This window comes from Ranitomeya imitator, chromosome 4, assembly GCF_032444005.1.
Source record: "Ranitomeya imitator isolate aRanImi1 chromosome 4, aRanImi1.pri, whole genome shotgun sequence".
Lineage (NCBI taxonomy): Eukaryota > Metazoa > Chordata > Amphibia > Anura > Dendrobatidae > Ranitomeya > Ranitomeya imitator.
The window spans coordinates 619,132,892-619,147,977 of NC_091285.1; the positions used below are offsets into that span (position 1 = coordinate 619,132,892).

At 43.7% G+C, this 15,086-nt stretch overlaps 1 long non-coding RNA gene across 1 annotated transcript; it reads left to right on the top strand.

Annotated features, from left to right (window-relative positions):
* The first annotated feature begins 12,113 nt into the window (after positions 1 to 12,113).
* On the top strand, positions 12,114 to 13,849 carry LOC138674297 (uncharacterized). Its single transcript, XR_011320586.1, has 3 exons — positions 12,114 to 12,476; positions 12,813 to 12,947; positions 13,465 to 13,849. It is a non-coding gene; the product is annotated as an uncharacterized lncRNA (long non-coding RNA).
* Positions 13,850 to 15,086: the final 1,237 nt, after the last annotated feature.

Genomic DNA, 15,086 nt, shown 5'->3' on the forward strand with positions numbered 1-15,086 from the left:
ATGTTGTTTAAAAAAATGCCAGACTGCACTCTTTCTAGCATCGGATACCTTTTCAGGCATTGCAGACTGAGCTTTAACCGGATGGCCACGCTGTCCTCCACCAGGTTTTGGCTTTGCCACGCGTTTTGGGCAAGATACGGGCCCGGCAGATGGAACCTGTGGCGATGTTGATGCCTGCTGCGGCCCCTCCTCCTCCTCTGCTTCAGAACTGCTGCCGCCTGCACCCTGTTCCCCCAATGGCTGCCAATCGGGGTCAAGAACTGGGTCATCTAATAACTCTTCTTGTACCTCCTGCGCAACTTCGTCTGTGTCACCGTGTCGTTCGGTGGTATAGCGTTCGTGATGGGGCAACATAGTCTCATCAGGGTCTGATTCTTGATCAGCACCCTGCGAGGGCAATGTTGTGGTCTGAGTCAAAGGACCAGCATAGTAGTCTGGCTGTGGCTGTGCGTCAGTGCACTCCATGTCAGATTCAATTTGTAATGGGCATGGACTGTTAACTGCTTCACTTTCTAAGCCAGGGACGGTATGTGTAAAGAGCTCCATGGAGTAACCCGTTGTGTCGCCTGCTGCATTCTTCTCTGTTGTTGTTTTTGCTGAAGAGGACAAGGAAGTGACTTGTCCCTGACCGTGAACATCCACTAACGACGCGCTGCTTTTACTTTTACCAGTTTCACGAGATGAGGCAAAAGAGCTAGAGGCTGAGTCAGCAAGATAAGCCAAAACTTGCTCTTGCTGCTCCGGCTTTAAAAGCGGTTTTCCTAATCCCAGAAAAGGGAGCGTTCGAGGCCTTGTGTAGCCGGACGACGAACCTGGCTCCACAGCTCCAGACTTAGGTGCAATATTTTTTCCCCCACGACCACCTGATGCTCCACCACTACCACTACCCTCATTACCAGCTGACAATGAACGCCCCCGGCCACGACCTCTTCCACTAGACTTCCTCATTGTTTTAAAAACGTAACCAAACTAACGTTATTTGTTGCAGTCACACAACTTACACGGTGAGCTATAACTTCAGTATGATTTAGCTACCCCTTTACAGGTTGGTGAGACCACAGCGAAAATCAGGCCCAATGTTACACACTCTTTTTTTGGTGGCTGCAAATTAGAGAGATGCCCCACACGCAGGACTGTCACTGAAGCACAAATGTTAATATTAATGTCACACTATTATTTTTTTTTTATTTTTATTTTTTTCAGGAACACTTTAGAAACCCCCCAAAAAAAAAAAAATAGATTTTTGCAGGGAGAATTTAGAAAACAAATGTAACAAACTATATGCTTTCTATGGGCCACTGAGTGAGAGATGACGCACACAGGAATCAGGAGTGGCACACAAGCCCAGAGGCCAATATTTTTCTACCAATGATTGATGGAGTTATTTTCTCTGGTAGATTTTGGAACCCAAATCAAGGAAAAAAAATGTAGGCTTTCTATGGACCACAATTGGAGAGAGAGAGAGAGAGAGATGGCACACCCAGGAGTCAAGACTGGCACACAAGCAGAAAGGCCAATATTAATCTCCCACTGTTTTTTTTTTTTTTTTTTTTTTTTTTTTTTTCCAGGGAGACTTTAGAAAAAAAAATAATAAAAAAAATATGATTTTATCAGGAAGAATTTAGAAACCAAATAAAATAAAATGATTTTTTCAGGGAGAATTTATAAAACAAATAAAAACAAAAATAGGCGTTCTATGGCCCACTGACTGAGAGATGACGCACACAGGAGTCAGGAGTGGCACACAAACCCAGAGGCCAATATTTTTCTACCAATGATTGATGTAGTTATTTTCTCTGGTAGATTTTAGAACCCAAATCAAGGAAAAAAAATATAGGCTTTCTATGGACCACAATTGGAGAGAGAGAGAGAGAGAGAGAGAGAGAGAGAGATATGGCACACCCAGGAGTCAAGACTGGCACACAAGCAGAAAGGCCAATATTAATCTCCCACTGTTTTTTTTGGTTGTTTTTTTTTTTTTTTTTTCAGGGAGACTTTAGAAAAAAAAATAATAAAAAAAATATGATTTTATCAGGAAGAATTTAGAAACCAAATAAAATAAAATGATTTTTTCAGGGAGAATTTATAAAACAAATAAAACCAAAAATAGGCGTTCTATGGCCCACTGACTGAGAGATGACGCACCCAGGAGTCAAGACTGGCACACAAGCAGAAAGGCCAATATTAATCTCCCACTGTTTTTTTTTTTTTTTTTCAGGGAGACTTTAGAAAAAAAAATAATAAAAAAAATATGATTTTATCAGGAAGAATTTAGAAACCAAATAAAATAAAATGATTGTTTCAGGGAGAATTTAGAAAACAAATAAAACCAAAAATAGGCGTTCTATGGCCCACTGACTGAGAGATGACGCACACAGGAGTCAGGAGTGGCACACAAACCCAGAGGCCAATATTTTTCTACCAATGATTGATGTAGTTATTTTCTCTGGTAGATTTTAGAACCCAAATCAAGGAAAAAAAATATAGGCTTTCTATGGACCACAATTGGAGAGAGAGAGAGAGAGAGAGAGAGATGGCACACCCAGGAGTCAAGACTGGCACACAAGCAGAAAGGCCAATATTAATCTCCCACTGTTTTTTTGGTTGTTTTTTTTTTTTTTTTTTCAGGGAGACTTTAGAAATAAAAATAATAAAAAAAATATGATTTTATCAGGAAGAATTTAGAAACCAAATAAAATAAAATGATTTTTTCAGGGAGAATTTAGAAAACAAATAAAACCAAAAATAGGCGTTCTATGGCCCACTGACTGAGAGAGAGAGAGAGAGATGGAACGCTTAGTACTGGCACACAAGCCCAAAGGGCAATATTAATCTCCCTTTTTTTTTCCAGGGAGAATTTCTAAAACCCAAAAAAAAAATAAAATAGGCTTTCTATGGCCCACTATTTGTGAGAGAGATGGGACGCTCAGGACTGGCACAGATGGCACGCTCACAACTGGCACACAAGCCCAGAGGCCAATATTAATCTCCCTTTTTTTCTGGGAGAATTTATAAAACCAAAAAAATATTTAAATAGGCTTTCTATGGCCCACTATTTGTGAGAGAGATGGCACGCTCAGGACTGGCACAGATGGCACGCTCACAACTGGCACACAAGCCCAGAGGCCAATATTAATCTCCCTTTTTTCAGGGAGAATTTCTAAAACCCAAAAAAAAAATAAAATAGGCTTTCTATGGCCCACTATTTGTGAGAGAGATGGGACGCTCAGGACTGGCACAGATGGCACGCTCAGGACTGGCACACAAGCCCAGAGGCCAATATTAATCTCCCTTTTTTTCAGGGAGAATTTATAAAACCCCCAAAAAAAATAAAATAGGCTTTCTATGGCCCACTATTTGTGAGAGAGATGGGACGCTCAGGACTGGCACAGATGGCACGCTCAGGACTGGCACAGAAGCCCAGAGGCCAATATTAATCTCCCTTTTTTTCTGGGAGAATTTATAAAACCAAAAAAATATTTAAATAGGCTTTCTATGGCCCACTATTTGTGAGAGAGATGGCACGCTCAGGACTGGCACAGATGGCACGCTCACAACTGGCACACAAGCCCAGAGGCCAATATTAATCTCCCTTTTTTCAGGGAGAATTTCTAAAACCCAAAAAAAAAATAAAATAGGCTTTCTATGGCCCACTATTTGTGAGAGAGATGGGACGCTCAGGACTGGCACAGATGGCACGCTCAGGACTGGCACAGAAGCCCAGAGGCCAATATTAATCTCCCTTTTTTTCTGGGAGAATTTATAAAACCAAAAAAATATTTAAATAGGCTTTCTATGGCCCACTATTTGTGAGAGAGATGGCACGCTCAGGACTGGCACAGATGGCACGCTCACAACTGGCACACAAGCCCAGAGGCCAATATTAATCTCCCTTTTTTCAGGGAGAATTTCTAAAACCCAAAAAAAAAATAAAATAGGCTTTCTATGGCCCACTATTTGTGAGAGAGATGGGACGCTCAGGACTGGCACAGATGGCACGCTCAGGACTGGCACAGAAGCCCAGAGGCCAATATTAATCTCCCTTTTTTTCTGGGAGAATTTATAAAACCAAAAAAATATTTAAATAGGCTTTCTATGGCCCACTATTTGTGAGAGAGATGGCACACTCAGGACTGGCACACAAGCCCAAAGGCCAATATTAATCTCCCACTGTATTTTTATCAGGGAGAATTTATACACCCCACAAAAAAAAATACAGAAAAATGAAAAGGCTTTCTATGGCCCACTATGTGAGAGAGATGGCACACACAGGGATGGCACTCTAGCAGAAATGCCAAATTGCCAATCTTAATCTCCCACCAAAAAAAAAAAAAAAAAAAAAAAACAGGGAATGTCCTACAATTACTATCTCCCTGCCTGCAGTAATCTCAGCCAGGTATGGCAGGCAGCTACTATCTCCCTGCCTGCAGTAATCTCAGCCAGGTATGGCAGGCAGCAATAAGGAGTGGACTGATGCACAAATGAAATAAAAAGTGTGGACAAACAAAAAAGATAGCTGTGCAGAAAGGAAGGAACAAGAGGATTTGTGCTTTGAAAAAAGCAGTTGGTTTGCACAGCGGCGTACACACAGCAATGCAGCTATCAGGGAGCCTTCTAGGGCAGCCCAATGAGCTACAGCGCTGAGGGGAAAAAAAAAAAAAAAAAAACTTCCACTGTCCCTGCACACCGAGGGTGGTGTTGGACAGTGCAAATCGCTGCAGCACAAGCGGTTTTGTGGTTAATGGACCCTGCCTAACGCTATCCCTGCTTCTGACAAAGCGGCAGCAACCTCTCCCTAAGCTCAGATCAGCAGCAGTAAGATGGCGGTCGGCGGGAACGCCTCTTTATAGCCCCTGTGACGTCGCAGACAGCAAGCCAATCACTGCAATGCCCTTCTCTAAGATGGTGGGGACCAGGACCTATGTCATCACGCTGCCCACACTCTGCGTTTACCTTCATTGGCTGAGAAATGGCGCTTTTCGCGTCATTGAAACGCGACTTTGGCGCGAAAGTCGCGTACCGCATGGCCGACCCCGCACAGGGGTCGGATCGGGTTTCATGAAACCCCGACTTAGCCAAAAGTCGGCGACTTTTGAAAATGTTCGACCCGTTTCGCTCAACCCTACAAGACGCATAGAACAAAAAGAGCAAAGGAACATGCAATAACGCAGGGATCACAAAAATATCACAAAGTTTATTAATAACATATTTCAAGCCACATATACAAATTTAAAAACACTTAAAAAACAACACAAACGAAAATAATACAAGTTAACCCAAAAAAAACCACACAGAGTTCCCAAGCCCCACCTCACTCCTCATTAGAGCTGAACCTTTGCTATTATTAATCTGGCAATAAATATTATCAAACAATAACTTGCTCTAATATACCTGCAGATGCATGAGCAGAGATCCCCAATCCAAAGAGAAAGATATTATTAAGGGGGTACTGCAGGAACAAACAAAGCTATTGTCGAGCCCAAAGGGAGGTATATATAATCCTATAAAGAACCCACAATAATCACAATCATAATACACCCCAACTGGACAGGCTCATATTACATGATCAAGGTACAATCATACCGCTCCGGAGACCATTTTGCGAGGAGGCAGCCGGTTCCCATGTGGTCAAAACCCGACGCGTGTCGTCACAATAGTGACTTCATCAGGGGTAACAAGGATACTGTGGCTAACAAACACTGAATTATATAGTCATCACTTACTTAACGATCACATACAGCTGTGTAGGGTATCCGCAAGGCACCAGTCACTCCAGCACGATCCCCGAATGCCGGCGTCCCGGAAGTCCTAACTGCGCATGCACGGTGGTCACCTAGACAACATGACTCCACCATACATCGCGCACATACAAAGGCGTGATGAGAACAATCATCCACCGTAACTAGCAGAATCTGCCCAATCCCCCGCATCACTGGAGGTAAATGATCTCAAAATATTCCCAATCAAGGGCCCCCGTATCCACTATATCCTGACGTAAGTCCGGAAGTGCCCATATCCCCGCAAGGCGGGGGAATAGTTTCCATGGTACCGCACCAAACAAACCTTTTGTGCGCAAACTCCAAACCATCGCCGCACATCCAACGCACGCGCGCCCCACTCTCTGGTATATTGAAGAAGGGACAAACACCGGGACGGTGCGCCGCTACGACGGGGCCCCATCGCGCATGCGCACCGCCCACAATTGGCCCAACCTCAAAGGTACTTCCCAAGTACTCATCGCTCGAAACACCAGGACAACCCCTTATCATAGGCTCCTCCCAGTGGACTCCTAAGTCCCCAAACAGAGGCAGGTATAGACCCACATACACAATACTGATGGAAAAAGTGGGTCAAACATTAAATCATAGCCACTAACACCCCTCTATTTAGTATACAACCCATAGCCCAAAAATTATACATAGGGTGATATTCAAAGACCCATTGTTTTGTATCCACTTGTCTCAATAGAGCCTATCATGCCACAAACCCTGACTACCGCAAGGTGTAAACAGAAGCATAAATGGAGGAGCCCTAGAGGGTAAATACAGACCGGCATAGGATCTATACCATTTATCTTGTAAAGTTTTAGTTGTTTTTAATTATATATAAAATACATATAAATCCCATACCCCAGAAGACAACCAAAGACCAATATAACTTGACACTTATTTGGCCGCACCACTGAAAGATCCAGAAACAGCGAGGCTAAATGGAAAGGAGTACACAAGAAAACAAATGCCTCTCAAAGTTGTTTATAAAACCCCGTAAATAACAGTTCTTCATTCAGTCCCCTCGGTGCGAGACTTTTCAATCTGTAGATCCATTTGGATTCACAACGTAACAGTTGATTAGTCAGATTGCCTCTTCTGATGGTGGCATTCACGTTCTCAAGTCCCATCACTTTCAGGCCTCCAGGGTTACCACTATGCGCTTCCAGAAAATGTCTCGCCACTGATGTCAATTTCTTCCCCCTTGAGAGGTCCCGTCCAGCCATGTTGATATTCGAAATGTGCTGCTGACATCTCCTCCTCAGTTGTTGGGATGTCTGGCCCACATATAGTTTAGGGCAATCACATATTAGCACGTACACAAGATTTGTCGACCTGCAGTTGAAATAACAATTGCATTTAAGCGGAAATGGTAATATATCAATCAAAATTTCCTCTCGTGCAGTCATAAATTGGCACACATTGCACCCCCCACAGGGAAAAGTGCCCCTAATTTTCTGACCTGTCCTTAGTTTATTTTTGGGGCGTTGATAGTGACTATGACACAATTGATCTTTCAAATTAGTGGCCCTTCTTGCCACCACTTTAGGAGATGGTGTAATGTGTAGTGCCAATTTGGGTTCACTGAGAAGAATGTTCCAGTTCTTATTCAAAACTCTGTAAATCTCAGACCACTGATTATTATAGGTCGTAATCAAACAGAGCGGTTGAGTTGATTCACGCTCCTGTCGACAAAAAAGGCTAGATCTATCCTTTTGCTTCGCAGCCTGAAACCCCCGAGAAACGATTTTCCGCGGGTATTGCCTACTGGTGATCTTTTCCTACTGGAATTGTTGCATTTTGTCTTGGATAAAAATTATTTTGTCTTCGATAGAAAGTACTATAGACAAATCTCCGGGACTGCGATGGGGGCGCGGTGTGCGCCCTCATACGCAAACCTCTTTTTGGGGTGGTGGGAGGAGACCGTGGTGTATAAACATGTAATGTTTTCAAGTAATGTTGCCACTTGGCGACGATGTATAGATGACGTGGTGTTCTTGTGGACGGGGTCACAATCTGCTTGTGAGGAATTTATTGAGGACTTGAACTCTAACATGCTCAACATTAAACTGACCTCTGTTATCTCCTCACAAACCATAGACTTCTTGGACATCAAGCTCACAATAGAAGAAAATCGTGTCTCTTCCTGCTTATATCGGAAATTGACTGCTACAAATAACCTTCTTCATTATTCCAGTTTTCATCCGGTGCATCTGAAGAAAGGTATACCTAAAGGTCAGTTTTTGAGACTTCGCAGGAATTGTAGTTCCACTGATGACTTTTTAAGACTGGCGGGAGATCTTACTACACGTTTCACCAGTAGGCAATACCCGCGGAAAATCGTTTCTCGGGGGTTTCAGGCTGCGAAGCAAAAGGATAGATCTAGCCTTTTTTGTCGACAGGAGCGTGAATCAACTCAACCGCTCTGTTTGATTACGACCTATAATAATCAGTGGTCTGAGATTTACAGAGTTTTGAATAAGAACTGGAACATTCTTCTCAGTGAACCCAAATTGGCACTACACATTACACCATCTCCTAAAGTGGTGGCAAGAAGGGCCACTAATTTGAAAGATCAATTGTGTCATAGTCACTATCAACGCCCCAAAAATAAACTAAGGACAGGTCAGAAAATTAGGGGCACTTTTCCCTGTGGGGGGTGCAATGTGTGCCAATTTATGACTGCACGAGAGGAAATTTTGATTGATATATTACCATTTCCGCTTAAATGCAATTGTTATTTCAACTGCAGGTCGACAAATCTTGTGTACGTGCTAATATGTGATTGCCCTAAACTATATGTGGGCCAGACATCCCAACAACTGAGGAGGAGATGTCAGCAGCACATTTCGAATATCAACATGGCTGGACGGGACCTCTCAAGGGGGAAGAAATTGACATCAGTGGCGAGACATTTTCTGGAAGCGCATAGTGGTAACCCTGGAGGCCTGAAAGTGATGGGACTTGAGAACGTGAATGCCACCATCAGAAGAGGCAATCTGACTAATCAACTGTTACGTTGTGAATCCAAATGGATCTACAGATTGAAAAGTCTCGCACCGAGGGGACTGAATGAAGAACTGTTATTTACGGGGTTTTATAAACAACTTTGAGAGGCATTTGTTTTCTTGTGTACTCCTTTCCATTTAGCCTCGCTGTTTCTGGATCTTTCAGTGGTGCGGCCAAATAAGTGTCAAGTTATATTGGTCTTTGGTTGTCTTCTGGGGTATGGGATTTATATGTATTTTATATATAATTAAAAACAACTAAAACTTTACAAGATAAATGGTATAGATCCTATGCCGGTCTGTATTTACCCTCTAGGGCTCCTCCATTTATGCTTCTGTTTACACCTTGCGGTAGTCAGGGTTTGTGGCATGATAGGCTCTATTGAGACAAGTGGATACAAAACAATGGGTCTTTGAATATCACCCTATGTATAATTTTTGGGCTATGGGTTGTATACTAAATAGAGGGGTGTTAGTGGCTATGATTTAATGTTTGACCCACTTTTTCCATCAGTATTGTGTATGTGGGTCTATACCTGCCTCTGTTTGGGGACTTAGGAGTCCACTGGGAGGAGCCTATGATAAGGGGTTGTCCTGGTGTTTCGAGCGATGAGTACTTGGGTAGTACCTTTGAGGTTGGGCCAATTGTGGGCGGTGCGCATGCGCGATGGGGCCCCGTCGTAGCGGCGCACCGTCCCGGTGTTTGTCCCTTCTTCAATATACCAGAGAGTGGGGCGCGCGTGCGTTGGATGTGCGGCGATGGTTTGGAGTTTGCGCACAAAAGGTTTGTTTGGTGCGGTACCATGGAAACTATTCCCCCGCCTTGCGGGGATATGGGCACTTCCGGACTTACGTCAGGATATAGTGGATACGGGGGCCCTTGATTGGGAATATTTTGAGATCATTTACCTCCAGTGATGCGGGGGATTGGGCAGATTCTGCTAGTTACGGTGGATGATTGTTCTCATCACGCCTTTGTATGTGCGCGATGTATGGTGGAGTCATGTTGTCTAGGTGACCACCGTGCATGCGCAGTTAGGACTTCCGGGACGCCGGCATTCGGGGATCGTGCTGGAGTGACTGGCGCCTTGCGGATACCCTACACAGCTGTATGTGATCGTTAAGTAAGTGATGACTATATAATTCAGTGTTTGTTAGCCACAGTATCCTTGTTACCCCTGATGAAGTCACTATTGTGACGACACGCGTCGGGTTTTGACCACATGGGAACCGGCTGCCTCCTCGCAAAATGGTCTCCGGAGCGGTATGATTGTACCTTGATCATGTAATATGAGCCTGTCCAGTTGGGGTGTATTATGATTGTGATTATTGTGGGTTCTTTATAGGATTATATATACCTCCCTTTGGGCTCGACAATAGCTTTGTTTGTTCCTGCAGTACCCCCTTAATAATATCTTTCTCTTTGGATTGGGGATCTCTGCTCATGCATCTGCAGGTATATTAGAGCAAGTTATTGTTTGATAATATTTATTGCCAGATTAATAATAGCAAAGGTTCAGCTCTAATGAGGAGTGAGGTGGGGCTTGGGAACTCTGTGTGGTTTCTTTTGGGTTAACTTGTATTATTTTCGTTTGTGTTGTTTTTTAAGTGTTTTTAAATTTGTATATGTGGCTTGAAATATGTTATTAATAAACTTTGTGATATTTTTGTGATCCCTGCGTTATTGCATGTTCCTTTGCTCTTTTTGTTCTATGCGTCTTGTATTTGACATGCAGCAGGTTGAGCACAGGTATTAGAATATTGGATGGTGCCCTCGTCTGAGTAACTTACTATTGTACTTTTTTAGGGTGGTTCCTGGGACCCCCGTTTCTTGAGTGTTGGCACGTCTGTACGGTACTATTGGTGTAGTTATTATATTGAATAAAATTACATTATGGATCTGACAGCTAGGGAGGATGCTTGGAGCCAGCAGGCACATGGTATTTTTTCAACATCTTGTGATGAAGTAATGGCGTCTAGTGTTAATCCAGATTTTCAAACAGTTTCTTTGGATATTACTAACTTGCATAAGACTTTGACCCGTGTATGGTGGAATGTGAGAAGCCTTGGGGAATATAAGAAAACGGGTTTGGTGCCCAGGGGCCTGCGGGTGCAGATCTTTCCGGCTTGGGAAGTTATGGGGTCATTTAAAAAGGTCTGGGAGACAGGGCTTTTGCAGTGTTCAGGGATCCTGATGGACATGCTCATTGAACATGATCAAATGCTCCTAATAAAAATAAAAGAGGATATTAAAATTAATGAAGGTAAATTGGAGGCGTTTGATAAAGAAACGTTGGTTAACCCTTTTCTTACAAAATTAAAGAAGACGCTTGATGAATTTGAGAAAAATATAATCAGTGGAAAGAGGAATAAATTCTACAGGGATAAAATGGACTTTGGTAAAGATCAAGTGTTCAAATGGGTACATCATGGTAACAGACGATATACTGCCAGAACCCAAGTAGGCCCGAGTGGCAATGGATCTGTACAGTTGCCAAGAGGTGAACTTTCCTCCAGTGATTTTTTGTCTTCGGACATGAGCGACCTGGAGGGAGCCGTGGGCGGCGTAGGAGGAGGAGGGGGAGACGTAAGTCACGGACCCACACGACAAAAAGGCAAGAATCGTCACAATTGGTCTCCGATACACAAGAGAGAGACAAGATTCAATCGGAGGCGATAGCCGTGGGGAGTATATCAACACACTCCAAGATTGAAGAATTACAAATTATTAATCTCTCCGCTCATGTTTTGTCAGACTTAGAAAGATCTGTTCTGACGAAGGGACTTTCGTTCTCACCTACGAACCACTTAGATAAATTTACGTTGGTCAAAGACCTGTACCTGTTTTGCCGGAAGATGACGTTTAAAATTTTGTACCACAAACCCTCTCTGGTGGACTCACTTCCTGAGGATGAGAGACAAACATTCAGGGATCTCCTGGAACTGCTACAGGAAAGTGAAAGTACACCAGACCGGACTAGGTTCACTAGAAGGTCTCCATCACAGGCGACACCATCATTCTCACTCTGTCCAGCTGTACAGATTTTTTTCGAGAGTGTCTGCAGAGACATCGAAGCTTTAAAACTGGACAACCTAAAACATAACAATTTGAGTATTGGAGAAAGGAGAGCCTTGAAGGAGCTGAGTAATAACACAGAATTCCTAGTCCGTGAGGCAGACAAAGGAGGGAATGTTGTTCTTTGGCCTCATGAAATGTATTTGACTGAAGTGCTGCGACAATTGAACAATACGAACAACTATCATGCTCTTCCCTCGGACCCTACTTGGGTATTTAAGGGTAAACTGGATCATCTTACAAGAGAGGCTACGAGAGAGGGGATTCTGAATAAGAGGGAAGCGGAGTTTCTGGTTACTCACCATCCGGTGGTTCCCACGTTCTATATATTGCCGAAAGTCCACAAGTCACTTGACAGGCCTCCGGGGAGGCCGATAGTGTCCGGTATTGGTGGCATTATGGAAAGACCATGTATTTATTTAGACCATTTTTTGCAACCCCTGGCCCTTTCCTTGGACTCCTACATAAGGGACTCAGCACATCTAATGATGCATCTTGAAGACTTGACGGTACGGGAGGGTACCCTGCTGGTTGGTTTGGATGTTGAATCCTTGTACACAAGCATAGCCCACGACCTTGGCATTCGAGCGGTCTCCTTCCACCTGAATAAACAACATGGGAATGGTGAGCATGATCTTTTCCTACTGGAATTGTTGCATTTTGTCTTGGATAAAAATTATTTTGTCTTCGATAGAAAGTACTATAGACAAATCTCCGGGACTGCGATGGGGGCGCGGTGTGCGCCCTCATACGCAAACCTCTTTTTGGGGTGGTGGGAGGAGACCGTGGTGTATAAACATGTAATGTTTTCAAGTAATGTTGCCACTTGGCGACGATATATAGATGACGTGGTGTTCTTGTGGACGGGGTCACAATCTGCTTGTGAGGAATTTATTGAGGACTTGAACTCTAACATGCTCAACATTAAACTGACCTCTATTATCTCCTCACAAACCATAGACTTCTTGGACATCAAGCTCACAATAGAAGAAAATCGTGTCTCTTCCTGCTTATATCGGAAATTGACTGCTACAAATAACCTTCTTCATTATTCCAGTTTTCATCCGGTGCATCTGAAGAAAGGTATACCTAAAGGTCAGTTTTTGAGACTTCGCAGGAATTGTAGTTCCACTGATGACTTTTTAAGACTGGCGGGAGATCTTACTACACGTTTCACCAGTAGGCAATACCCGCGGAAAATCGTTTCTCGGGGGTTTCAGGCTGCGAAGCAAAAGGATAGATCTAGCCTTTTTTGTCGACAGGAGCGTGAATCAACTCAACCGCTCTGTTTGATTACGACCTATAATAATCAGTGGTCTGAGATTTACAGAGTTTTGAATAAGAACTGGAACATTCTTCTCAGTGAACCCAAATTGGCACTACACATTACACCATCTCCTAAAGTGGTGGCAAGAAGGGCCACTAATTTGAAAGATCAATTGTGTCATAGTCACTATCAACGCCCCAAAAATAAACTAAGGACAGGTCAGAAAATTAGGGGCACTTTTCCCTGTGGGGGGTGCAATGTGTGCCAATTTATGACTGCACGAGAGGAAATTTTGATTGATATATTACCATTTCCGCTTAAATGCAATTGTTATTTCAACTGCAGGTCGACAAATCTTGTGTACGTGCTAATATGTGATTGCCCTAAACTATATGTGGGCCAGACATCCCAACAACTGAGGAGGAGATGTCAGCAGCACATTTCGAATATCAACATGGCTGGACGGGACCTCTCAAGGGGGAAGAAATTGACATCAGTGGCGAGACATTTTCTGGAAGCGCATAGTGGTAACCCTGGAGGCCTGAAAGTGATGGGACTTGAGAACGTGAATGCCACCATCAGAAGAGGCAATCTGACTAATCAACTGTTACGTTGTGAATCCAAATGGATCTACAGATTGAAAAGTCTCGCACCGAGGGGACTGAATGAAGAACTGTTATTTACGGGGTTTTATAAACAACTTTGAGAGGCATTTGTTTTCTTGTGTACTCCTTTCCATTTAGCCTCGCTGTTTCTGGATCTTTCAGTGGTGCGGCCAAATAAGTGTCAAGTTATATTGGTCTTTGGTTGTCTTCTGGGGTATGGGATTTATATGTATTTTATATATAATTAAAAACAACTAAAACTTTACAAGATAAATGGTATAGATCCTATGCCGGTCTGTATTTACCCTCTAGGGCTCCTCCATTTATGCTTCTGTTTACACCTTGCGGTAGTCAGGGTTTGTGGCATGATAGGCTCTATTGAGACAAGTGGATACAAAACAATGGGTCTTTGAATATCACCCTATGTATAATTTTTGGGCTATGGGTTGTATACTAAATAGAGGGGTGTTAGTGGCTATGATTTAATGTTTGACCCACTTTTTCCATCAGTATTGTGTATGTGGGTCTATACCTGCCTCTGTTTGGGGACTTAGGAGTCCACTGGGAGGAGCCTATGATAAGGGGTTGTCCTGGTGTTTCGAGCGATGAGTACTTGGGTAGTACCTTTGAGGTTGGGCCAATTGTGGGCGGTGCGCATGCGCGATGGGGCCCCGTCGTAGCGGCGCACCGTCCCGGTGTTTGTCCCTTCTTCAATATACCAGAGAGTGGGGCGTGCGTGCGTTGGATGTGCGGCGATGGTTTGGAGTTTGCGCACAAAAGGTTTGTTTGGTGCGGTACCATGGAAACTATTCCCCCGCCTTGCGGGGATATGGGCACTTCCGGACTTACGTCAGGATATAGTGGATACGGGGGCCCTTGATTGGGAATATTTTGAGATCATTTACCTCCAGTGATGCGGGGGATTGGGCAGATTCTGCTAGTTACGGTGGATGATTGTTCTCATCACGCCTTTGTATGTGCGCGATGTATGGTGGAGTCATGTTGTCTAGGTGACCACCGTGCATGCGCAGTTAGGACTTCCGGGACGCCGGCATTCGGGGATCGTGCTGGAGTGACTGGCGCCTTGCGGATACCCTACACAGCTGTATGTGATCGTTAAGTAAGTGATGACTATATAATTCAGTGTTTGTTAGCCACAGTATCCTTGTTACCCCTGATGAAGTCACTATTGTGACGACACGCGTCGGGTTTTGACCACATGGGAACCGGCTGCCTCCTCGCAAAATGGTCTCCGGAGCGGTATGATTGTACCTTGATCATGTAATATGAGCCTGTCCAGTTGGGGTGTATTATGATTGTGATTATTGTGGGTTCTTTATAGGATTATATATACCTCCCTTT